We start from the raw sequence: 24,998 nt of genomic DNA on the forward strand, positions 1-24,998 counted from the left end.
CTGTACTGCGCTGTATCGTTCTATGTTCTATGTTCTATAACAGTCTGGGGATTATCACTGGGCTAGGCTGCTGACTGGGTGGAATCACAGCAGACAGGGCCCAGATACAATGCACAGAGTCTTTACTGACCCATCATTTCTATTGGATTCATCAAACTTGCCTCATCCAGCAGAACGGAATCAACTCACTCACTGTTGCCCCACTGGCCTGGGATGCTGTCCCTGGGGACGTGACCATTTCAGGAAAACCCTCGGCAATTCCTCCCCTTTTCCCTGAGGTTCCAGGAGAGTCACATTACAATGGAACCTAACCTGGAACTCTCTGGAACTGGCAAAGTTCTCTCAGGAAATGGTCGCATTACCATTGAAGAGACTGTAGTGAGCCCACCCTCACCACATGTTGCTGAGGTTTCTACCAGAACATGTCAACTCTGTGACAAGTTGTACCATCCTGTTTCCTGCACCCAGGCTGTCAAAACTAACAGAGCTGGGTGGAGAATGATAGAACATTGAAGACAAGTCTTCATTTGTTTCATAAATAAAAGAAAATTACTGTAGATGCTGGAATCTGAAACCAAAGAGAAAATGCTGAAAAATCTCAGCAGGTCTGGCAGCATCTGTAGGGAGAGAAAAGAGATAACATTTTGCGTCCAGATGACCTTGTCTCAAAGTTAAACGACAGAGAAAGTGGGAAATATTAATACTGTGGGGTGAGAGAATGAAAGATGAGTCATAGCCACAAAAACCCAGGGAAACCGGGCGCTAATAGCCACAGAAACCAAGGGGAAAGAGTGCTAATGGCAGTCCCCAGAGAGAACCAAAGGAGTGAAAGGCCAAACAGCAGAGAAACTAACATCAGAGGGTAAACTGTGACAGATGTAGATGTGGAGGGAGGGGAAGGTGGAAGCAAAGGGGAGAAAAGTTAAGGAAAGGGGGATAAGATGGGGGGGGGGGGGCGGGTAAATATCTATAAAGAAAGACAAGAAAGAAAGAAATGGTAAAAGACAGTTAAAATGAAATGGGATGAAAACAAAGGGGTCGAGCTGGGGTAGATCTAATTATCCTAATTCGATGTTGAGACCAGGAGGCTGTAGCATGCCTAACTGGAAGATGAGATGTTGTTCCTCCAGTTTGCGTTGAGCTTCACTGGAACATTGCAGCAGGCTATGGACAGACATGTGGGCATGGGAGCAGGGGCTTGTGTTAAAATGGCAAGCAACGAGAAGGTCAGGGTCCTGGATGCGCACAGACAGAAGGTGCTCGGCAAAGCGATCACTCAGTCTGCGTTTGGTCTCTCTGATATAGAGGAGACCACATGGGGAGCAGCGAATGCAGTAGACCAAATTGAAAGAGGTGCAAATGAAACACTGCTTGACCTGGAATGAGTGTTTTGGGCCTGGGGTGTTAAGCATGGAAGAGGTAAAGAGGCAGGTGTTACACCTTCTGAAATTGCATGGGAAGGTGCCATGGGTGATGGGAGAGGTGTTGGGTATGGTGGAGGAGTGGACTAGATTATCGCGGAGGGAATGGTCTCTGCGGAATGCTGACAGAGGAAGTGAAGGAAAGATGTATTTGGTGATGACATCACGCTGGAGTTCTGAAAATGGCGGAGGATTATGCTTTGCATACGGAGGCTGGTGGGGTGAAATGTGAGAATGAAGAGGACTCTATCTTTGTTCTGGCAGGGAGGGCAGGGGGTGAGGGTAGTGACGCGGGAGATGGACTGCACACAGTTGAGGGCCCTGTCAACAACTGAAGGTAGGAAATCACGGTTGAGGAAGAAGGAACACACTTTCAAAGCCCTATTTTGGAAAGTGGCATCATCGGAACAAATGCGACGGAGGCGAAGGAACTGAGAGAAAGGGATGGAGTCCATACAGGGTGTGTGCGCACCCAATGTGGTCTCCTCTATGTTCCAGTGAAGCTCAATGCAAACTGGAGGAGCAACATCTCCTCTTCCGATTAGGCACGCTACAGCCGTCCGGTCTCAACGTTGAATTCAACAACTTCAGATGAGAAGCACACCCCAGCTCGACCCCTTTGTTTTCATCCCAATTCATTTTAACTGTCTTTTATCATTTCTTTCTTTCTTGCCTTTCTTTATGTATATTTACCCCCCCCCCCTATCTTATCCCCCTTTCCTAACCTTTTCTCCCCTTTGCTTCCCCCTTCCCCCACATCTGCATTTGTCACAGTTTACCTTCTGATGTTAGTATCTCTGCTGTTTGGCCTTTCACATCTTTTGTTCTCTCTGGGAACTTCCATTAGCACTCTTGCCCCTTGGTTTCTGTGGCTATTAGCACACTGTTCCCTTGGTTTCTGTGGCTATGACTCATCTTTCATTATCTCACCCCACAGTATTAATATTTCCCACTTTCTCTGTCTTTTAGCTTTGACAAAGGGTCACCTGGACGTAAAATGTTATCTCTTTTCTCTCCCTACAGATACTGGCAGACCTGCTGAGATTTTCCAGCATTTCCTCTTTGGTTTATTTATTTCAAGCACGGTTACTGTATTAACTGTTCTGTATCTATATTAAACACAAATGTAAAAAAAGATTTTTCTGCTCCTTTGCGAATAGTGAGGAGTCAGCCTGAGGTGAGGCAGCAACGACACCAGATGGACAATATCTGTATTGTAGGCAGCTTTCCTGGTGGGGGGTGGGGAGGGGAGGTGGGGGGGGGGGGGGGCAGTGTGCACGGGGGGGGGGGGGGGGGGGGGAGGGGGGGGTTCATGTCCTTTTAAGAATAACACGCAAAGAAGAGGGTAAACTCAATATAAATGCAGACTTTTCTTGAGAGGAACAGTCCAAGATATAACTGCAATTGTTGGGAACAATTGAGCTGTCCCAATGACAACAAATCTGAACAGGGTGACATTATGACTGAAAATTGTGTTTGTGTGAGTGTGAGAGCTGGTGCTTGATGTGGGGTGACAATGTGCGAGCATTATTTAACATACTTATTTTGTAGGGGAAAGCCAGTGATCAGACAGGTTGATCTCCTAAGAGGATTGCACTCTGGGTGTGCTGATACCTGTGATGTCGTCAAATGCTGGATACTCGAATGCAGAATTTGTGGTAGTGGAGAACTAAATTCGTGATCTCCCTTAGGTTTCGCTTTTTGTTCTACAGTACCTTTTCTCCAGAGGCACTGAGCATTTATGGAAGAACTGGGCGCGATTCTCCGCCCCCCACGACGGGTCGGATAATAGCGGGAGGGCCTTCCCGACATTTTTCCCGACCACCCGCTATTCTCCCCATGCCCGCCCCACGACACAAATCGCTGCTCGCTGTTTTTTACGGCGAGCAGCAATTCTCCCCTAGCCGATGGGCCGATTTCCCAGGCCTTTACGGCCGTTTTCACGAACTCCAACACACCTGCTCTCACAGTTTGTGAAAATGGCCGCAAAGTGCCGTTCTGGAGAACCATGCCACCGATTGGCACGGCCACACCACGGCAGCGGGTCCGAACCCCGCACACTCTTTGTTCCTCCGCCGCCCCGCTGGATCAGTCCGTGGGGTGGCTGAGGGGCATAACGGCCCGCGCATGCGCGGGTTTCATGCATATGCGTGATGACGTCATCCGCGCATGCGCGGCTGACGTCATCGTTTGCGTCAGCCGCCGTTAACCTTGGCGCGCGGGCTTAGTGAAGTTCGCTAAGCCTGCGATGCCGAGGTTCACGGGGTCCCGCTGCTAGCCCCGACCGGGGAGCAGAATCGGGTCCCGGGAGGGGGCGCGGAGGCTGCCGTGAAACACGGCCAGTTTCATGGCAGCCTTCACGACTCTCCGCATTTGCGGAGAATCGCGCCCACATTTTCCACCACCCCTTTACTAATCTTCACATCTGGTTCACTGCAGGGAAAGCGACCAAACATTAAAGTAGAAAATGTTGCAAAAATTCACAGGTGTGGCAATATCTGGGTGGAGAGAGAAACAGCAAATAAGAGCGGAAGGCTCTGTATCTCTGGAGCCTATTCTCTGGAGGAACATTCAAACAAGTTCTGCAATACTTGGGAAAGAATTGACCTGTTACAGTGGCAGCAGATCCTGAACAGGGCGACATTATGAATTTTAAAACGGAGTGGGTATTTTTCCCCTGGCTATTTATCATATGGGCCGGTTTAGCGCAGTGGGCTAGACAGCTGGTTTGTAATGCAGAACAAGGCCAGCAGCGCGGGTTCAATTCCCGGACCGGCCTCCCCGAACAGGCGCCAGAATGTGGCGACTAGGGGTTTTACACAGTAACTTCATACTTGTGACAATAAAAGATTCTTATTATTGATGCTGCCCTCACTCTTGTTGAATCCCTGATGATTTCCTATTTGCTTGTGTAGTAGCGCCCTCCGTCAGCAGAGGGTGGCGTTGCATAACTAATAATCACAAGATAGAGAAACAGGTTTGAGGAAAAGACACTTTGACAGTTTTTTTAACTCATTCACCCAGAAAAATGATCTTCCATTGCAGCAGACATTTGTTTCTGAGACTGTGTTAGGCTCTGAGTGCCAATGGCCACTTTCTAATTTGTTAATGGGGAATAATGGCGGGTGGTCCTCCCAGACTGCACGGCGCTTGTGAATTCGGTCCATCAGTTTGGGTTGTGGCAGGGTGAGTCAGCTCCTGACCTTATTACAACCTTGGTTCAAACATGGACAAAACAGCTGAATGCCAGAGTTGAGGTGAGAGTGAGTGTCCTTGAAGCAAATAGTGCAACCAAGTGGAGAGAAGTGGAAGGAGAGAAAATATAGATAGAAATAAAAAAAGTGATAAATGGAGTGAGGGAGAGAGCGAATAGTAAAGTTATTGAAATTGAGAGAATAAGTCACGAAGGAACAGAACCAGAGAGTGAGAGATAGAGACAGAGAGAAATTGAGATTGAGATTGAGACAGAGCGAAACACAGAGAGAGGGAATGAGAGACAGGTTTAATGCAGCAGACAGTGAAGAAATAGAGGGATAATCAACTCAAAGAAACAGAGACCTGGAGACTGAGATAATTTATTGTCTCTCTTTTCCCAGTAAGTTTAATACTTGTCCAAGTGACACTGCTTCATGGTGAGGTCCTGGTTGGATTTTAATCAGAAACTTGAAATGGAAGCAATTTTGTTCCAGAAGGTCAGATTTGAGACAAGCATTCACTTCCCCTTTCCCCACCTTCACCCCCTGATCCCCACCCTCACCCCATGAACCAACTCCCCAGCTCATGAATCAATTTTTCGTAATTTTCAACCACTTCCAGACCCTCAGCCCCTTGTACACACCACCGGATTTGTGAGATATTTTGAATTGTGAATGATCAGAGTGTTGAAACTGTGGGACTCCTGTCTTATTTTAGACCATTTCTCAATGGGTTATTATGAACTTTCAGTGTTTCCCAGCACTGACCTCCCTGGGAAATTCAAGTTCCTCAAATTCCTACATCTTTTCCCAGCGTCATTCCACCCCAGGCACCCTGACACTCTAATCCTAAAGAGGAATTGACAGGGATATGAAGCCGTGATCAATGCAGTAAGTTTTATTTCTGATTACAGCCCATTATTCAGACAGCAGTAATACAGGGTCAGGGGTTAGGGGAATGAAGCGATCAAACAGAGGCAGTTCCGAGGAACAAAACTTTAATTCAGTGAGACCATGGTGAGCTCGGGATGTTGGCAATCCTCGCTGGCAATCTTTCATATAATCACACAACATCGCATGTTCATATAATTGCTGCAAAGAGGATCTTCAGGTTTTTTTTTTTGAAAAACATTCTCCACAAATGTGTTTGAAGTTCCCACATGTTGCCTCCCTCACTGAAATTTAGAATGAAGAATGAAGTGAGTGAGATATTTATACACTGAGGAGGAGAGAAGAATGAGGAAACATGAAGCTGATTCTGTCACTGTTACTGTGTCTGACTCTGAACCAAACATCAACCTTAACTCTTACCAAAGGAGAGAACTGAGGGCTGGAGCAGATCTGGGAACAATTGGAAATATTGTAGAGGATTAGTAACAGTTTAGTAGGTCTTAATTAAGTCGCCATAGTCCTAAATAGGTTAACTGTAAGTCCTTACTCATTAAAAGAATTTTGTACAAAAATACAGAAAATGGTCGAGGCTACGAATTGTCTCCATGCTTGCTTCCGCACACGGCTCAGTCTGACACTACACTGACTGCGAGGGTCATGTGATGTCTTACATCACCGTGTGAGCGATACTGTACTCAAGTCTTATGTTCACCCTTTATGTACCACACTCTTACAATACAATCAGTAAGTAAAATCGCCATAGTCCCAGATGACCACAGGCTGCTTTCCCCTTTGAGGGGGAGAGCTGACTGGTGGTGATTTAACCTGAGGATCACCACACCTCATGCAAGGATCAAGGTTGAGAAGGCGGGTCTTCATGAATAATCTCAGCCTGTATGGGAATTAAACTGCACTGTTTCCCTCACTGTGCTTCAGAAACCAGCTGTCCAGCCAACTGAGCTGATTAGCTCACAGTAAACACCCACTAACAGTCAATGAGATTTGACAGAAGGGAGTGTTTCTGGCAGAACTTCCAGCTCTTCACATAATATCCCAGATATTCCCTGTCCGAGGAACAGGTCAAAATGGTCTCAGTTTAACACTTCATCCAAAGCATGACACCCACAACAGTGCAGCACTCCCGCAGTCCTGGACTGTATGTACTGCAGTGGGACATCAACCCTCAACAGTGCTGCACTCCCGCAGTGCTGGGTTCTATGTACTGCAGTGGAACATCAACCCACAACAGTGCAGCACTCCCGCAGTGTTGGGCTGTATGTACTGCAGTGGGACATCAACCCTCAATCTGTTCACTCAACTCCCAACTGAGACAGAGACTGACCTCCAGTTACTGACAATGAATCAATGCACCCATTGTCACATCTACTGAATCCACCTTCTGACACCCACATTACTGAAAGGTGTAGTGTTGATCCATTGACATAAACCAGTTTGAAACCATTTTACTCTCATTTCCCTCCTGTCATGGAATGAAAAGTTGACTCCTAACTGGGGAAGGATCCACAGACACCTCCAGTATCGCTCCCAATTCCCCATTCTTCACCCGGGAGACTGGACAGTAAGGGTGGGGGTAAAGGGACTGAAGGAACTCCTCATCCCGTCCTTACACACAGTCTACAGTCTACACTCTGCAGCAGGTCGCAGTGATTGGGAGCAGCAACTGCGAATTCCCATCTGTAATATTGGGTACTGAAGCCAATTACAGAGTGTTCCATCCAGAACAATGCTCCGGCTGAGATCCAACAACTTGGCTCCACACAGTATTTAGTGTTTTCATTGCTGGTCTGTTTGGATCAGCTCCCAACACCCATCATCCTCTTGACAGAGAGTGACGAAACCATCAGGGGATGTACCTGTTGTGGTGAATGTAACATGATAATTCACACTGTCTTTGTAAGCGCAGTAGCGTGATTGGACCACTAGGGGGAGTAGCTCTGGGAATGCTTAGGAGCTTGTACAGGGCTCCACCCTTGGCTCTGCCCATGACTCCTCCCCCCCATGCTGCTGTATAAATACTCTTGTCCAGAGTCAGCCTGCAGTTCACTGAGAGTTCATCAACGGGTAACAGGCTGGCTCTGTAGTAAGTCGATTAAAGCCTATATTCATATCGGAAACACGTGTCTGGTGAATTGATGGTTCCATCAATTTAATCGACTTAAGAACAGTTAAGGTCGATCATGGAATCAGCCCTCAAGCCTGGATGCCTGGAACTCGACCCGCAGGATGCAGAGGCTAAATAAATCTTCTCCCACTGGCTGAGGTGCTTCAAGGCCTACCTGGCGGAAGCAAGCACAGCAAAACGACCAAGGAACAGAAGTTAAGTCTACTGCACGCGAAGGTGAGCCACAGAATCTCTACGCAACTAAACTCGGCCGGTTCATATACTGCAGCGCTAGCAGTACTCGATAAGATATATGTAAGACCCATTAACAAAGTTTACGCATGCCATGTGTTCACGACTCGCCGCCAGCGGTCTACAGAATCACTCGCCAAATTTCTAAGGGAACTCAATAATTTGTCAAATGACTGTAATTATCAAGCGGTTACCGCGGCTGAACACAGAGAACTTGCTGTACGCGATGTTTTTGTACCGGGCCTCAGGTCTAACTATGTGCGCCTACGACTGCTGGAAAAGGGGGCCCAGGACATAGAAACGACTGTGGAAGCTGCTACCACGATGGAGGTCTCCTTCCGCAGCCTTAACCCGTTCCCCGCGGACCCCGCAACCCAATCATGGGCCCCGACCAGCGACTCCCCCAGGCCTGTGCTACGCGGCCACCCAGCCACCATGCTGCCCCAGCCAGCCACTATGCTGCTCCAGCCAGCCACGATGCTGCCCCAGCCAGCCACTATGCTGCTCCAGCCAGCCACCATGCTGCCCCAGCCAGCCACTATGCTGCTCCAGCCTGCCACTATGCTGCTCCAGCCAGCCACCATGCTGCCCCAGCCTGCCACTATGCTGCCCCAGCCAGCCACCATGCTGCCCCAGCCAGCCACTATGCTGCCCCAGCCAGCCACCATGCTGCTCCAGCCAGCCACTATGCTGCCCCAGCCAGCCACTATGCTGCTCCAGCCTGCCATTTCTGCGGCCAGTACCAGCACCCGCGGCAGCACTACCCGGCCCGCAACGCGACCTGCAGCAGCTGCGGGCGGAAAGGCCATTACACAAGAGTGTGCCTCGCTAAAAGGGCCCCAGCTTCCAACTCCCCAGCGACGCAAAGTAATCGCTCCCCTCACCCACAGGCCGCGCAGGGCCCGAAACACTGCAGCCTATGCCCCGACTCCGCCCCCTCCAGCCACGTGCGATCCATGGGGGCCGCCATCTTGGCAAACCGCCACCTCGCGGCCGGCCACGTGCGGCTCATGGAGGCCGCCATCTTGGACGCTATCTTCCTCGCCGCCCGCCACGTGCGATCCACGGGCCCGACCTGCATCTCTGCGCTCGGACAACTCATCGGAAGAATACCACTATGAACTCATCACGGCTTCCACAGTCATCACGGGGCCACTCCAGCACAGCTGATCAGGCCGCCGACTATCCGCAACTCAGCGCAGTCACCCTGGACCAATCACGCCCGAAGCATCTGCGAAATTCGATGGCAGAGGTCCATATCAACGGTTACAAAACGCCATGCCTCTTCGACTCCAGGAGCACTGAGAGCTTCATACATCCAGACCTGGTAAGACGCTGTTCGCTCCCCGTTTTCCCTGTGCAGCAAACTATCTTGCTCGCTTCAGGCTCCCATTCGGTCCAGATCCAGGGACGCACCGCCGCGACACTCACAATCCGAGGCACTAGCTACTCAAAATTCAAACTCTACGTTTTGCCCGAACTCTGCGCGCCACTCTTATTCGGCCTAGACTTTCCATGTAACCTCAAGAGCCTCACCCTCAGCTTCGGCGGGCCCCTGCCCCCACTCACTATCTGCAGCCTCACTACGCTGCGAATCCCCCCCCCTCTCCTCTCTTCGCCAATCTCACAAAGGACTGTAAACCCGTAGCCACTCGTAGCAGGCGGTATAGCCTGCAGGATAGGGTATTTATCAGAGCAGAGGTCCGAAGGCTTCTCAGTGAGGGGGTTATAGAAGCCAGCAATAGTCCCTGGAGAGCTCAGGTGGTGGTCGTTAAGACTGGGGAAAAATTCCGTATGGTTGTCGACTATAGTCAGACCATAAATAGATTTACGCTCCTCGACGCGTATCCCCTCCCCAGGATTGCAGACATGGTAAACCAGATCGCCCAGTACCGGCTCTTTTCCACGGTGGATCTGAAGTCTGCATACCACCAGCTCCCAATCCGCCCGGAGGACCGCCACTACACGGCATTCGAGGCCGATGGCCGCCTCTTCCATTTCCTCCGGGTCCCTTTCGGTGTCGCTAATGGGGTCTCCGTGTTCCAACGAGCAATGGACCGAATGGTGGACCAGTACGGGCTGCGGGCCACGTTTCTGCAATGTCACCATCTGCGGCTATGACCAGCAGGACCACGACGCCAACTTCCATCGTTTTCTCCAGACGGCACAGAAACTGAATCTCACGTATAACAAGGAGAAATGCGTTTTCCGCACAACCAGACTAGCCATCCTCGGCTATGCCGTGGAAAACGGAATCCTGGGCCCAGACCCGGACCGTATGTGCCCCCTCTTAGAACTCCCTCCCCCTCATTGTCCCAAGGCCCTCAAACGGTGCTTGGGTTTCTTTTCCTACTACGTCCAGTGGGTCCCTCAATATGCGGACAAAGCCCGCCCACTCTTTAGGACCACACGATTTCCCCTGTCAGCTGAGGCACGCCAGGTCTTCGACGGCATCAAGGAGGACATCGGCAAAGCGGTCATGCGGGCGGTGGATGAATCCACCCCATTTCAGGTAGAGTGCGACGCCTCAGAAGTAGCTCTTGCAGTCACTTTAAATCAGGCAGGGAGACCAGTCCCATTTTTCTCCCGTACCCTCTCCGCTTCAGAACTCCGACACTCCTCAGTCGAGAAAGAAGCACAAGCCATTGTGGAGGCTATCCGTTACTGGAGGCACTACCTCGCAGGTAGGAGGTTCACCCTCATCACCGACCAAAGATCGGTTGCCTTCATGTTCGACAACTCGCAAAGGGGCAAAATTAAAAACGACAAAATTCTGAGATGTAGGATTGAACTCTCCACCTACAATTACGACATTAAGTATCGACCCGGGAAGCTCAACGAGCCTCTGGATGCCCTACCCCGCGGGACATGCGCCAGCGCGCAGATTGACCGATTGAAAGTCATCCACAATGACCTCTGCTACCCGGGGGTCACCCGGCTCGCCCACTACATCAGGGCCCGAAACCTGCCTTTCTCCAACGAGGAGGTAAAAGCGGTCACCAGGGACTGCCTGATCTGTGCGGAGTGCAAACCACACTTCTGTAGACCAGACAGGGCCCACCTGGTCAAGGCTTCTAGGCCCTTTGAACACCTCGTGATTGATTTCAAAGGGCCACTCCCCTCAACTAGCAAGAACGTTTACTTTTTAAACGTAGTAGAAGAGTTCTCCCGTTTCCCATTCGCTATCCCGTGCCCCGACATGACCACAATCATTAGGGCCCTGCATAGCATCTTCACCCTGTTTGGTTTCCCCAGCTACATACACAGCGACCGGGGTTCATCCTTCATGAGCGACGAGCTGCGTCAGTACCTGCTCGACAAGGGCATTGCTTCGAGCAGGACTACCAGCTAAAACCCCAGGGGGAACGGGCAGGTGGAGAGTGAGAACGCGGCAGTCTGGAAGACCGTCCTACTGACCCTCCGGTCTAGAAAGCTCCAAGTCTCCCAGTGACAGGCAGTCCTCCCAGACGCGCGTCATGCTATTAGGTCCCTTTTGTGCACAGCGACCAATCAGACCCCTCCCGAGAGGCTCTTCATTTTTTCTAGGGGCACTACCACGGGGGTCTCACTTCCGGCATGGCTGAGGACACCGGGCCCCGTACTTCTGAGAAAACACGTCAGAGAACACAAAACCGACCCCCTTGTTGAAAAGGAGCGCCTGCTCACTCCAACCCCCAGTACACATTTGTCGAGTTCCCTGATGGCCGTCAGGACACGGTATCCCTCCGGGATCTGGCACCTGCCGGATCCAGCGCCCCCTCTACCCCCACAGAAGGACCTCTCACCCTACACCCCATGCTGCCGCCCCTCGCGCTCCCGAGCCCACGAGCTCGCTCCACCAGTTCCACGCCCCCGCGCCGGCCAGCCCCCAGCGCCCTCAGTCCCCAGTCGAACCAGGAGAGTATGAAGCTGGGATACAACCCTCCCTGGAGTCCGCCATCATACCCCAGCACACAACACCCATCCAGCCACCGCAAGAGGCTGCAACCCCGGTGCTCCGCAGATCACAGCAGACAATTCGACCATCGGACAGACTGACGTTGTAGGCCACCACCCCCACCGGACTTGATTTTTTTGCAGGGGGTGAATGTGGTGAATGTAACATGATAATTCACACTATGTCTTTGTAAGTGCAGTAGTGTTATCTGACCACTAGGGCGAGTAGCTCTGGGCATGCTCAGGAGCTTGTACAGGGCTCCACCCTTGGCTCCGCCCATGACTCCTCCCCCTAGTGCTGCTGTATAAACACCCTTGTCCAGAGTCAGCCTGCAGTTCACTGAGAGTTCATTAACGGGTAACAGGCTGGCTCTGTAGTAAGTCGATTAAAGCCTATATTCATATCGGAAACACGTGTCTGGTGAATTGATGATTCCATCACCTGTGGAACTGGTTCTTTTTAAATTCTCCAATCTTTCTTCTCATCTGATGATCACCATCACTTGACAAATCAATCCATGACATTAAAATAATAAAATTGTTTAACAATTAAACTATGTAAGCAATGTTTTTGGTGAGAGATCAGAGATATTTACAGACCTGTACGATCTGAGCTACCATCCGGCTTTGCTCTGGTTGGATTGGGCTGAGTCAGCACCAGAATAACCAGCACAAAGAGCAGCCCTTTCATCATCTTCGGCGGAGTTTCTCCAAGTCAGGTTCAGAAGGCTCGTGTAGAAATATTCCATCTCTAATCTCGGGGTGTTTGCTGCTTATATAATCACACACCACCCAGGGCGTGTCTGCTTTCTGCTAACTTCATTGAATAAAGGTCTTTCCATTTCTGCTCCCTCTTCATTCCCATGATTGTAACATCCAACCAAGCACGACCTACACTGCTGGTTGGCTGTACACTTGGAATGGGCCCAGCAGAGTGTCTGTGCCCAGCGTTCCAGTTAATGGGATTAACTTTATTTGTCTATCTTATCTCAGCCTGTCATAACCTTGTACACGTCTATCAGATTTCCCATCAATCCTCTTTGATACAAGGAGAGCACCGCCATTTTCTCCAACCAAACCTTACAAACGTACAAACAAGGAGCAAGACTGGGTCATTTGGCCCTTTGAGACTTCTCCGCCATTTAATAAGATCATGGCTGATCTGATAGTGACCTCAAATCTGCATTCCACGTACTCCCCGATTACCTACCAGCCCCTTGCTGACCAAGGATCCATCCACCTTTGCCTTAAAAATATTCAAGCACTCTGTCCACAATCTTTGCAGGAAGTGAGTTCCAAAAACCAATAAATTCTCGACATTATTTGAACTTAAATATTAATCACATTCATTTAAGAGAGACCAAACGCAGACTGGGTGATCGCTTTGCTGAGCACCTTCTGTCTGTGCGCATTCAGGTCCCTGACCTTCCCGTTGCTTGCCATTTTAACACAAGACCCGGCTCCCATGCCCACATGAATGTCCTTGGCCTGCTACAATGTTCCAGTGAAGCTCAATGCAAACTGGAAGAAAAACATCTCATTTTCCGATTAGGCACGCTGCAGCCTTCCGGTCTCAACATTGAATTCAACAACTTCAGCTGATTAGCTCTACCCCAGCTCGACCCCTTTGTTTTCATCCCATTTCATTTTAACTGTCTTTTAGCATTTCTTTCTTTCTTGTCTTTCTTTATGTATATTTACCCCCCTATCTTATCCCCCTTTCCTTACCTCTCCCCTTTGCTTCCCCCTTCCCCCACATCTGCATTTGTTACAGTTTACCCTCTGATGTTAGTATCTCTGCTGTTTGGCCTTTCACATCTTTTGTTCTCTCTGGGAACTTCCATTAGCACTCTTGCCCCTTGGTTTCTGTGGCTATTAGCACACTGTTCCCTTGGTTTCTGTGGCTATGAGTCATCTTTCATTCTCTCACCCCACAGTATTAATATTTCCCACTTTCTCTGTCTTCTGGCTTTGACAAAGGGTCACCTGGACGTAAAATGTTATCTCTTTTCTCTCCCTACAGATACTGGCAGACCTGCTGAGATTTTCCAGCATTTCCTCTTTGGTTTATTTATTTCAAGCATGGTTACTGTATTAACTGTTCTGTATCTATGTTAAACACAAATGTAAAAACAGATTTTTCTGCTCCTTTGCGAATAGTGAGGAGTCAGCCTGAGGTGAGGCAGCAACGACACCAGATGGATAGTATATGTATTGCAGGCAGCTTTCCTGGTGAGGGGTGGGGGGGGGGGGGGGAGGGGAGGGGTGTCACTGTGCACGGTGGGGTTGGGAGAGGGGGGTTCATGTCCTTTTAAGAATAACATGCAAAGAAGAGGGTAAACTCAATATAAATGCAGACTTTTCTTGAGAGGAACAGTCCAAGATATAACTGCAATTGTTGGGAACAATTGAGCTGTCCCAATGACAACAAATCTGAACAGGGTGACATTATGACTGAAAATTGTGTTTGTGTGAGTGTGAGAGCTGGTGCTTGATGTGGGGTGACAATGTGCGAGCATTATTTAACATACTTATTTTGTAGGGGAAAGGCAGTGATCAGACAGGTTGATCTCCTAAGAGGATTGCACTCTGGGTGTGCTGATACCTGTGATGTCGTCAAATGCTGGATACTCGAATGCAGAATTTGTGGTAGTGGAGAACTAAATTCGTGATCTCCCTTAGGTTTCGCTTTTTGTTGCACAGTACCTTTTCTCCAGAGGCACTGAGCACTTATGGAAGAACTTTCCACCACCCGTTTACTAATCTTCACATCTGGTCCACTGCAGGGAAAGCGACCAAACATTAAAGCAGAAAATGTTGCAAAAATTCACAGGTATGGCAATATCTGGGTGGAGAGAGAAACAGCAAATAAGAGCGGAAGGCTCTGTATCTCTGGAGCCTATTCTCTGGAGGAACATTCAAACAAGTTCTGCAATACTTGGGAAAGAATTGATCAACCCACAACAGTGCAGCACTCCCGCAGTGCTGGGTTCTATGTACTGCTGTGGGACATCAACTCACAATCTGTTCACTCAACTCCCAACTGAGTCAGAGACTGACCTCCAGTTACTGACAATGAATCAATGCACCCATTGTCACATCTACTGAATCCACCTTCTGACACCCACATTACTGAAAGGTGTAGTGTTGATCCATTGACATAAACCAGTTTGAAACCATTTTACTCTCATTTCCCTCCTGTCATGGAATGAAAAGTTGACTCCTAACTGGGGAAGGATCCACAGACACCTCCAGTATCGCTCCCAATTCCCCATTCTTCACCCGGGAGACTGGACAGTAAGGGTGGGGGTAAAGGGACTGAAGGAACTCCTCATCCCGTCCTTACACACAGTCTACAGTCTACACTCTGCAGCAGGTCGCAGTGATTGGGAGCAGCAACTGCGAATTCCCATCTGTAATATTGGGTACTGAAGCCAATTACAGAGTGTTCCATCCAGAACAATGCTCCGGCTGAGATCCGACAACTCGGCTCCACACAGTATTTAGTGTTTTCATTGCTGGTCTGTTTGGATCAGCTCCCAACACCCATCATCCTCTTGACAGAGAGTGACGAAACCATCAGGGGATGTACCTGTTGTGGTGAATGTAACATGATAATTCACACTGTCTTTGTAAGCGCAGTAGCGTGATTGGACCACTAGGGGGAGTAGCTCTGGGAATGCTTAGGAGCTTGTACAGGGCTCCACCCTTGGCTCTGCCCATGACTCCTCCCCCCCATGCTGCTGTATAAATACACTTGTCCAGAGTCAGCCTGCAGTTCACTGAGAGTTCATCAACGGGTAACAGGCTGGCTCTGTAGTAAGTCGATTAAAGCCTATATTCATATCGGAAACACGTGTCTGGTGAATTGATGGTTCCATCAATTTAATCGACTTAAGAACAGTCAAGGTCGATCATGGAATCAGCCCTCAAGCCTGGATGCCTGGAACTCGACCCGCAGGATGCAGAGGCTAAATAAATCTTCTCCCACTGGCTGAGGTGCTTCTAGGCCTACCTGGCGGAAGCAAGCACAGCAAAACGACCAAGGAACAGAAGTTAAGTCTACTGCACGCGAAGGTGAGCCACAGAATCTCTACGCAACTAAACTCGGCCGGTTCATATACTGCAGCGCTAGCAGTACTCGATAAGATATATGTAAGACCCATTAACAAAGTTTACGCACGCTATGTGTTCACGACTCGCCGCCAGCGGTCTACAGAATCACTCGCCAAATTTCTAAGGGAACTCAATAATTTGTCAAATGACTGTAATTATCAAGCGGTTACCGCGGCTGAACACAGAGAACTTGCTGTACGCGATGTTTTTGTACCGGGCCTCAGGTCTAACTATGTGCCCCTACGACTGCTGGAAAAGGGGGCCCAGGACATAGAAATGACTGTGGAAGCTGCTACCACGATGGAGGTCTCCTTCCGCAGCCTTAACCCGTTCCCCGCGGACCCCGCAACCCAATCATGGGCCCCGACCAGCGACTCCCCCAGGCCTGTGCTACGCGGCCACCCAGCCACCATGCTGCCCCAGCCAGCCACTATGCTGCTCCAGCCAGCCACTATGCTGCCCCAGCCAGCCACTATGCTGCTCCAGCCTGCCATTTCTGCGGCCAGTACCAGCACCCGCGGCAGCACTACCCGGCCCGCAACGCGACCTGCAGCAGCTGCGGGCGGAAAGGCCATTACGCAAGAGTGTGCCTCGCTAAAAGGGCCCCAGCTTCCAACTCCCCAGCGACGCAAAGTAATCGCTCCCCTCACCCACAGGCCCGCAGGGCCCGAAACACTGCAGCCTATGCCCCGACTCCGCCCCCTCCAGCCACGTGCGATCCATGGGGGCCGCCATCTTGGCAAACCGCCACCTCGCGGCCGGCCTAGTGCGGCTCATGGAGGCCGCCATCTTGGACGCTATCTTCCTCGCCGCCCGCCACGTGCGATCCACGGGCCCGACCTGCATCTCTGCGCTCGGACAACTCATCGGAAGAATACCACTATGAACTCATCACGGCTTCCACAGTCATCACGGGGCCACTCCAGCACAGCTGATCAGGCCGCCGACTATCCGCAACTCAGCGCAGTCACCCTGGACCAATCACGCCCGAAGCATCTGCGAAATTCGATGGCAGAGGTCCATATCAACGGTTACAAAACGCCATGCCTCTTCGACTCCGGGAGCACTGAGAGCTTCATACATCCAGACCTGGTAAGACGCTGTTCGCTCCCCGTTTTCCCTGTGCAGCAAACTATCTTGCTCGCTTCAGGCTCCCATTCGGTCCAGATCCAGGGACGCACCGCCGCGACACTCACAATCCGAGGCACTAGCTACTCAAAATTCAAACTCTACGTTTTGCCCGAACTCTGCGCGCCACTCTTATTCGGCCTAGACTTTCCATGTAACCTCAAGCGCCTCACCCTCAGCTTCGGCGGGCCCCTGCCCCCACTCACTATCTGCAGCCTCGCTACACTGCGAATTCCCCCCCCCCCTCTCTTCGCCAATCTCACAAAGGACTGTAAACCCGTAGCCACTCGTAGCAGGCGGTATAGCCTGCAGGATAGGGTATTTATCAGAGCAGAGGTCTGAAGGCTACTCAGTGAGGGGGTTATAGAAGCCAGCAATAGTCCCTGGAGAGCTCAGGTGGTGGTCGTTAAGACTGGGGAAAAATTCCGCATGGTTGTCGACTATAGTCAGACCATAATTAGATTTACGCTCCTCGACGCGTATCCCCTCCCCAGGATTGCAGACATGGTAAACCAGATCGCCCTTTTCCACGGTGGATCTGAAGTCTGCATACCACCAGCTCCCAATCCGCCCGGGGGACCGCCACTACACGGCATTCGAGGCCGATGGCCGCCTCTTCCATTTCCTCCGGGTCCCTTTCGGTGTCGCTAATGGGGTCTCCGTGTTCCAACGAGCAATGGACCGAATGGTGGACCAGTACGGGCTGCGGGCCACGTTTCTGCAATGTCACCATCTGCGGCTATGACCAGCAGGACCACGACGCCAACTTCCATCGTTTTCTCCAGACGGCACAGAAACTGAATCTCACGTATAACAAGGAGAAATGCGTTTTACGCACAACCAGACTAGCCATCCTCGGCTATGCCGTGGAAAACGGAATCCTGGGCCCAGACCCGGACCGTATGTGCCCCCTCTTAGAACTCCCTCTCCCTCATTGTCCCAAGGCCCTCAAACGGTGCTTGGGTTTCTTTTCCTACTACGTCCAGTGGGTCCCTCAATACGCGGACAAAGCCCGCCCACTCTTTAGGACCACACGATTTCCCCTGTCAGCTGAGGCACGCCAGGCCTTCGACGGCATCAAGGAGGACATCGCCAAAGCGGTCATGGGAGCGGTGAATGAATCCACCCCATTTCAGGTAGAGAGCGACGCCTCAGAGGTAGCTCTTGCAGTCACTTTAAATCAGGCAGGGAGACCAGTCCCATTTTTCTCCCGTACCCTCTCCGCTTCAGAACTCCGACACTCCTCAGTCGAGAAAGAAGCACAAGCCATTGTGGAGGCTATCCGTTACTGGAGGCACTACCTCGCAGGTAGGAGGTTCACCCTCATCACCGACTAAAGATCGGTTGCCTTCATGTTCGACAACTCGCAAAGGGGCAAAATTAAAAACGACAAAATTCTGAGATGTAGGATTGAACTCTCCACCTACAATTACGACATTAAGTATCGACCCGGGAAGCTCAACGAGCCTCTGGATGCCCTACCCCGCGGGACATGCGCCAGCGCGCAGATTGACCGATTGAAAGTCATCCACAATGACCTCTGCTACCCGGGGGTCACCCGGCTCGCCCACTACATCAGGGCCCGAAACCTGCCTTTCTCCAACGAGGAGGTAAAAGCGGTCACCAGGGACTGCCTGATCTGTGCGGAGTGCAAACCACACTTCTGTAGACCAGACAGGGCCCACCTGGTCAAGGCTTCTAGGCCCTTTGAACACCTCGTGATTGATTTCAAAGGGCCACTCCCCTCAACTAGCAAGAACGTTTACTTTTTAAACGTAGGAGAAGAGTTCTCCCGTTTCCCATTCGCTATCCCGTGCCCCGCCATGACCACAATCATTAGGGCCCTGCATAGCATCTTCACCCTGTTTGGTTTCCCCAGCTACATACACAGCGACCGGGGTTCATCCTTCATGAGCGACGAGCTGCGTCAGTACCTGCTCGACAAGGGCATTGCTTCGAGCAGGACTACCAGCTAAAACCCCAGGGAGAACGGGCAGGTGGAGAGTGAGAACGCGGCAGTCTGGAAGACCGTCCTACTGACCCTCCGGTCTAGAAAGCTCCAAGTCTCCCAGTGACAGGCAGTCCTCCCAGACGCGCGTCATGCTATTAGGTCCCTTTTGTGCACAGCGACCAATCAGACCCCACCCAAGAGGCTCTTCATTTTTTCTAGGGGCACTACCACGGGGGTCTCACTTCCGGCATGGCTGAGGACACCGGGCCCCGTACTTCTGAGAAAACACGTCAGAGAACACAAAACCGACCCCCTTGTTGAAAAGGAGCGCCTGCTCCACTCCAACCCCCAGTACGCATTTGTCGAGTTCCCTGATGGCCGTCAGGACACGGTATCCCTCCGGGATCTGGCACCTGCCAGATCCAGCGCCCCCTCTACCCCCACAGAAGGACCTCTCACCCTACACCCCATGCTGCCGCCCCTCGCGCTCCCGAGCCCACGAGCTCGCTCCACCAGTTCCGCGCACCCGCACCGGCCAGCCCCCAGCGCCCCCAGTCAAACCAGGAGAGTATGAAGCTGGGATACAACCCTCCCTGGAGTCCGCCATCATACCCCAGCACACAACACCCATCCAGCCACCGCAAGAGGCTGCAACCCCGGTGCTCCGCAGATCACAGCAGACAATTCGACCATCGGACAGACTGACGTTGTAGGCCACCACCCCCACCGGACTTGATTTTTTTGCAGGGGGTGAATGTGGTGAATGTAACATGATAATTCACACTATGTCTTTGTAAGTGCAGTAGTGTTATCTGACCACTAGGGCGAGTAGCTCTGGGCATGCTCAGGAGCTTGTACAGGGCTCCACCCTTGGCTCCGCCCATGACTCCTCCCCCTAGTGCTGCTGTATAAATACCCTTGTCAAGAGTCAGCCTGCAGTTCACTGAGAGTTCATTAACGGGTAACAGGCTGGCTCTGTAGTAAGTCGATTAAAGCCTATATTCATTTCGGAAACACGTGTCTGGTGAATTGATGATTCCATTACCTGTGGAACTGGTTCTTTTTAAATTCTCCAATCTTTCTTCTCATCTGATGATCACCATCACTTGACAAATCAATCCATGACATTAAAATAATAAAATTGTTTAACAATTAAACTCTGTAAGCAATTTTTTTGGTGAGAGATCAGAGATATTTACAGACCTGTACGATCTGAGCTACCATCCGGCTTTGCTCCGGTTGGATTGGGCTGAGTCAGCACCAGAATAACCAGCACAAAGAGCAGCCCTTTCATCATCTTCGGCCGAGTTTCTCCAAGTCAGGTTCAGAAGGCTCGTGTAGAAATATTCCATCTCTAATCTCGGGGTGTTTGCTGCTTTTATAATCACACACCACCCAGGGCGTGTCTGCTTTTTGCTGACTTCATTGAATAAAGATCTTTCCATTTCTGCTCCCTCTTCATTTCCATGATTGTAACATCCAACCAAGCACGACCTACACTGCTGGTTGGCTGTACACTTGGAATGGGCCCAGCAGAGTGTCTATGCCCAGCGTTCCAGTTAATGGGATTAACTTTATTTGTCTATCTTATCTCAGCCTGTCATAACCTTGTACACGTCTATCAGATTTCCCATCAATCCTCTTTGATACAAGGAGAACACCGCCATTTTCTCCAACCAAACCGTACAAACATATAAACAAGGAGCAGGACTGGGTCATTTGGCCCTTTGAGACTTCTCCGCCATTTAATAAGATCATGGCTGATCTGATAGTGACCTCAAATCTGCATTCCACGTACTCCCTGATTACCTACCAGCCCCTTGCTGACCAAGGATCCATCCACCTTTGCCTTAAAAATATTCAAGTACTCTGTCCACAATCTTTGCAGGAAGTGAGTTCCAAAAACCAATAAATTCTCGACATTATTTGAACTTAAATATTAATCACATTCATTTAAGAGAGACCAAACGCGGACTGGGTGATCGCTTTGCTGAGCACCTTCTGTCTGTGCGCATTCAGGTCCCTGACCTTCCCGTTGCTTGCCATTTTAACACAAGACCCTGCTCCCATGCCCACATGAATGTCCTTGGCCTACTGCAATGTTCCAGTGAAGCTCAATGCAAACTGGAAGAAAAACATCTCATTTTCCGATTAGGCACGCTGCAGCCTTCCGGTCTCAACATTGAATTCAACAACTTCAGATGATTAGCTCTACCCCAGCTCGACCCCTTTGTTTTCATCCCATTTCATTTTAACTGTCTTTTAGCATTTCTTTCTCTCTTGTCTTTCTTTATGTATATTTACCCCCTCTATATTATCCCCCTTTCCTTACCTCTTCTCCCCTTTGCTTCCCCCTTCCCCCACATCTGCATTTGTTACAGTTTACCCTCTGATGTTAGTATCTCTGCTGTTTGGCCTTTCACATGTTTTGTTCTCTCTGGGAACTTCCATTAGCACTCTTGCCCCTTGGTTTCTGTGGCTATTAGCACACTGTTCCCTTGGTTTCTGTGGCTATGCATCATCTTTCATTCTCTCACCCCACAGTATTAATATTTCCCACTTTCTCTGTCTTTTAGCTTTGACAAAGGGTCATCTGGACGTAAAATGTCATCTCTTTTCTCTCCCTACAGATACTGGCAGACCTGCTGAGATTTTCCAGCATTTCCTCTTTAGTTTATTTATTTCAAGCACGGTTACTGTATTAACTGTTCTGTATCTATGTTAAACACAAATGTAAAAACAGATTATTCTGCTCCTTTGCGAATAGTGAGGAGTCAGCCTGAGGTGAGGCAGCAACGACACCAGATGGATAATATGTGTATTGCAGGCAGCTTTCCTGGTGAGGGGGGGGGGGGGGGGGGGGGGTGTCAGTTTGCAGGGGGGGGGGGGGGGGGGGGGGGGGGGGGGTTGGGAGGGGGTGGTTCAAGTCCTTTTAAGAATAACATGCAAAGAAGAGGGTAAACTCAATATAAATGCAGACTTTTCTTGAGAGGAACAGTCCAAGATATAACTGCAATTGTTGGGAACAATTGAGCTGTCCCAATGACAACAAATCTGAACAGGGTGACATTATGACTGAAAATTGTGTTTGTGTGAGTGTGAGAGCTGGTGCTTGATGTGGGGTGACAATGTGCGAGCATTATTTAACATACTTATTTTGTAGGGGAAAGGCAGTGATCAGACAGGTTGATCTCCTAAGAGGATTGCACTCTGGGTGTGCTGATACCTGTGATGTCGTCAAATGCTGGATACTCGAATGCAGAATTTGTGGTAGTGGAGAACTAAATTCGTGATCACCCTTAGGTTTCGCTTTTTGTTGCACAGTACCTTTTCTCCAGAGGCACTGAGCACTTATGGAAGAACTTTCCACCACCCCTTTACTAATCTTCACATCTGGTCCACTGCAGGGAAAGCGACCAAACATTAAAGCAGAAAATGTTGCAAAAATTCACAGGTGTGGCAATATCTGGGTGGAGAGAGAAACAGCAAATAAGAGCGGAAGGCTCTGTATCTCTGGAGCCTATTCTCTGGAGGAACATTCAAACAAGTTCTGCAATACTTGGGAAAAAATAGACCTGTTACAGTGGCAGCAGATCCTGAACAGGGCGACATTATGAATTTTAAAACGGAGTGGGTATTTTTCCCCTGGCTATTTATCATATGGGCCAGTTTAGCGCAGTGGGCTAGAGAGCTGGTTTGTAATGCAGAACAAGGCCAGCAGCGCGGGATCAATTCCCGGACCGGCCTCCCCGAACAGGCACCAGAATGTGGCGACTAGGGGTTTTTCACAGTAACTTCATACTTGTGACAAGAAAAGATTCTTCTTATTGATGCTGCCCTCATTCTTGTTGAATCCCTGATGATTTCCTATTTGCTTGTGTAGTAGCGCCCTCCGTCAGCAGAGGGTGGCGTTGCATAACTAATAATCACAAGATAGAGAAACAGGTTTGAGGAAAAGACACTTTGACAGTTTTTTTTAACTCATTCACCCAGAAAAATGATCTTCCATTGCAGCAGACAGTTGTTTCTGAGACTATGTTAGGCTCTGAGCGCCAATGGCCACTTTCTAATTTGTTAATGGGGAATAATGGCGGGTGGTCCTCCCAGACTGCACGGTGCTTGTGAATTCGGTCCATCAGTTTGGGTTGTGGCAGGGTGAGTCAGCTCCTGACCTTATTACAACCTTGGTTCAAACATGGACAAAACAGCTGAATGCCAGAGTTGAGGTGAGAGTGAGTGTCCTTGAAGCAAATAGTGCAACCAAGTGGAGAGAAGTGGAAGGAGAGAAAATATAGATAGAAATAAAAAAAGTGATAAATGGAGTGAGGGAGAGAGCGAATAGTAAAGTTATTGAAATTGAGAGAATAAGTCACGAAGGAACAGAACCAGAGAGTGAGAGATAGAGACAGAGAGAAATTGAGATTGAGATTGAGACAGAGCGAAACACAGAGAGAGGGAGTGAGAGACAGGTTTAATGCAGCAGACAGTGAAGAAACAGAGGGATAATCAACTCGAAGAAACAGAGACCTGGAGACTGAGATAATTTATTGTCTCTCTTTTCCCAGTAAGTTTAATACTTGTCCAAGCGACACTGCTTCATGGTGAGGTCCTGGTTGGATTTTAATCAGAAACTTGAAATGGAAGCAATTTTGTTCCAGAAGGTCAGATTTGAGACAAGCATTCACTTCTCCTTTCCCCACCCTCACCCCCTGATCCCCACCCTCAACCCATGAACCAACTCCCCAGCTCATGAATCAATTTTTCGTAATTTTCAACCACTTCCAGACCCTCAGCTCCTTGTACACACCACCGGATTTGTGAGATATTTTGAATTGTGAATGATCAGAGTGTTGAAACTGTGGGACTCCTGTCTTATTTTAGACCATTTCTCAATGGGTTATTATGAACTTTCAGTGTTTCCCAGCACTGACCTCCCTGGGAAATTCAATTTCCTCAAATTCCTACATCTTTTCCCAGCGTCATTCCACCCCAGGCACCCTGACACTCTAATCCTAAAGAGGAATTGACAGGGATATGAAGCCGTGATCAATGCAGTAAGTTTTATTTCTGATTACAGCCCATTATTCAGACAGCAGTAATACAGGGTCAGGGGTTAGGGGAATGAAGCGATCAAACAGAGGCAGTTCCGAGGAACAAAACTTTAATTCAGTGAGACCGCGGAGAGCTCGGGATGTTGGCAATTCTCGCTGGCAATCTTTCATATAATCACACAACATCGCATGTTCATATAATTGCTGCAAAGAGGATCTTCAGGTTTTCTTTTGAAAAACATTCTCCACAAATGTGTTTGAATTCCCCACATGTTGCCTCGTCACTGAAATTTAGAATGAAGAATGAAGTGAGTGAGATATTTATACACTGAGGAGGAGAGAAGAATGAGGAAACATGAAGCTGATTCTGTCACTGTTACTGTGTCTGACTCTGAACCAAACATCAACCTTAACTCTTACCAAAGGAGAGAACTGAGGGCTGGAGCAGATCTGGGAACAATTGGAAATATTGTAGAGGATTAGTAACAGTTTAGTAGGTCTTAATTAAGTCGCCATAGTCCTAAATAGGTTAACTGTAAGCCCTTACTCATTAAAAGAATTTTGTACAAAAATACAGAAAATGGTCGAGGCTACGAATTGTCTCCATGCTTGCTTCCGCACACGGCTCAGTCTGACACTACACTGACTGCGAGGGTCATGTGATCTCTTACATCACCGTGTGAGCGATACTGTACTCAAGTCTTATGTTCACCCTTTATGTACCACACTCTTACAATACAATCAGTAAGTAAAATCGCCATAGTCCCAGATGACCACAGGCTGCTTTCCCCTTTGAGGGGGAGAGCTGACTGGTGGTGATTTAACCTGAGGATCACCACACCTCATGCAAGGATCAAGGTTGAGAAGGCGGGTCTTCATGAATAATCTCAGCCTGTATGGGAATTAAACTGCACTGTTTCCCTCACTGTGCTTCAG

The 24,998-nt window shown here is 49.6% G+C and overlaps 1 protein-coding gene and 3 pseudogenes across 1 annotated transcript in view; all 4 read left to right on the forward strand.

Moving 5' to 3' along the window:
* Positions 1 to 24,998, forward strand: part of LOC119976643 (zinc finger protein 721-like) — a 999,221-nt gene that overhangs the window by 890,560 nt on the left and 83,663 nt on the right. The window lies entirely within an intron of this gene.
* Positions 2,958 to 3,108, forward strand: LOC119976860 (annotated as a pseudogene).
* On the forward strand, positions 14,344 to 14,494 carry LOC119976858 (annotated as a pseudogene).
* Positions 22,160 to 22,310, forward strand: LOC119976866 (annotated as a pseudogene).

Source organism: Scyliorhinus canicula, chromosome 13 (assembly GCF_902713615.1).
Source record: "Scyliorhinus canicula chromosome 13, sScyCan1.1, whole genome shotgun sequence".
NCBI lineage: Eukaryota > Metazoa > Chordata > Chondrichthyes > Carcharhiniformes > Scyliorhinidae > Scyliorhinus > Scyliorhinus canicula.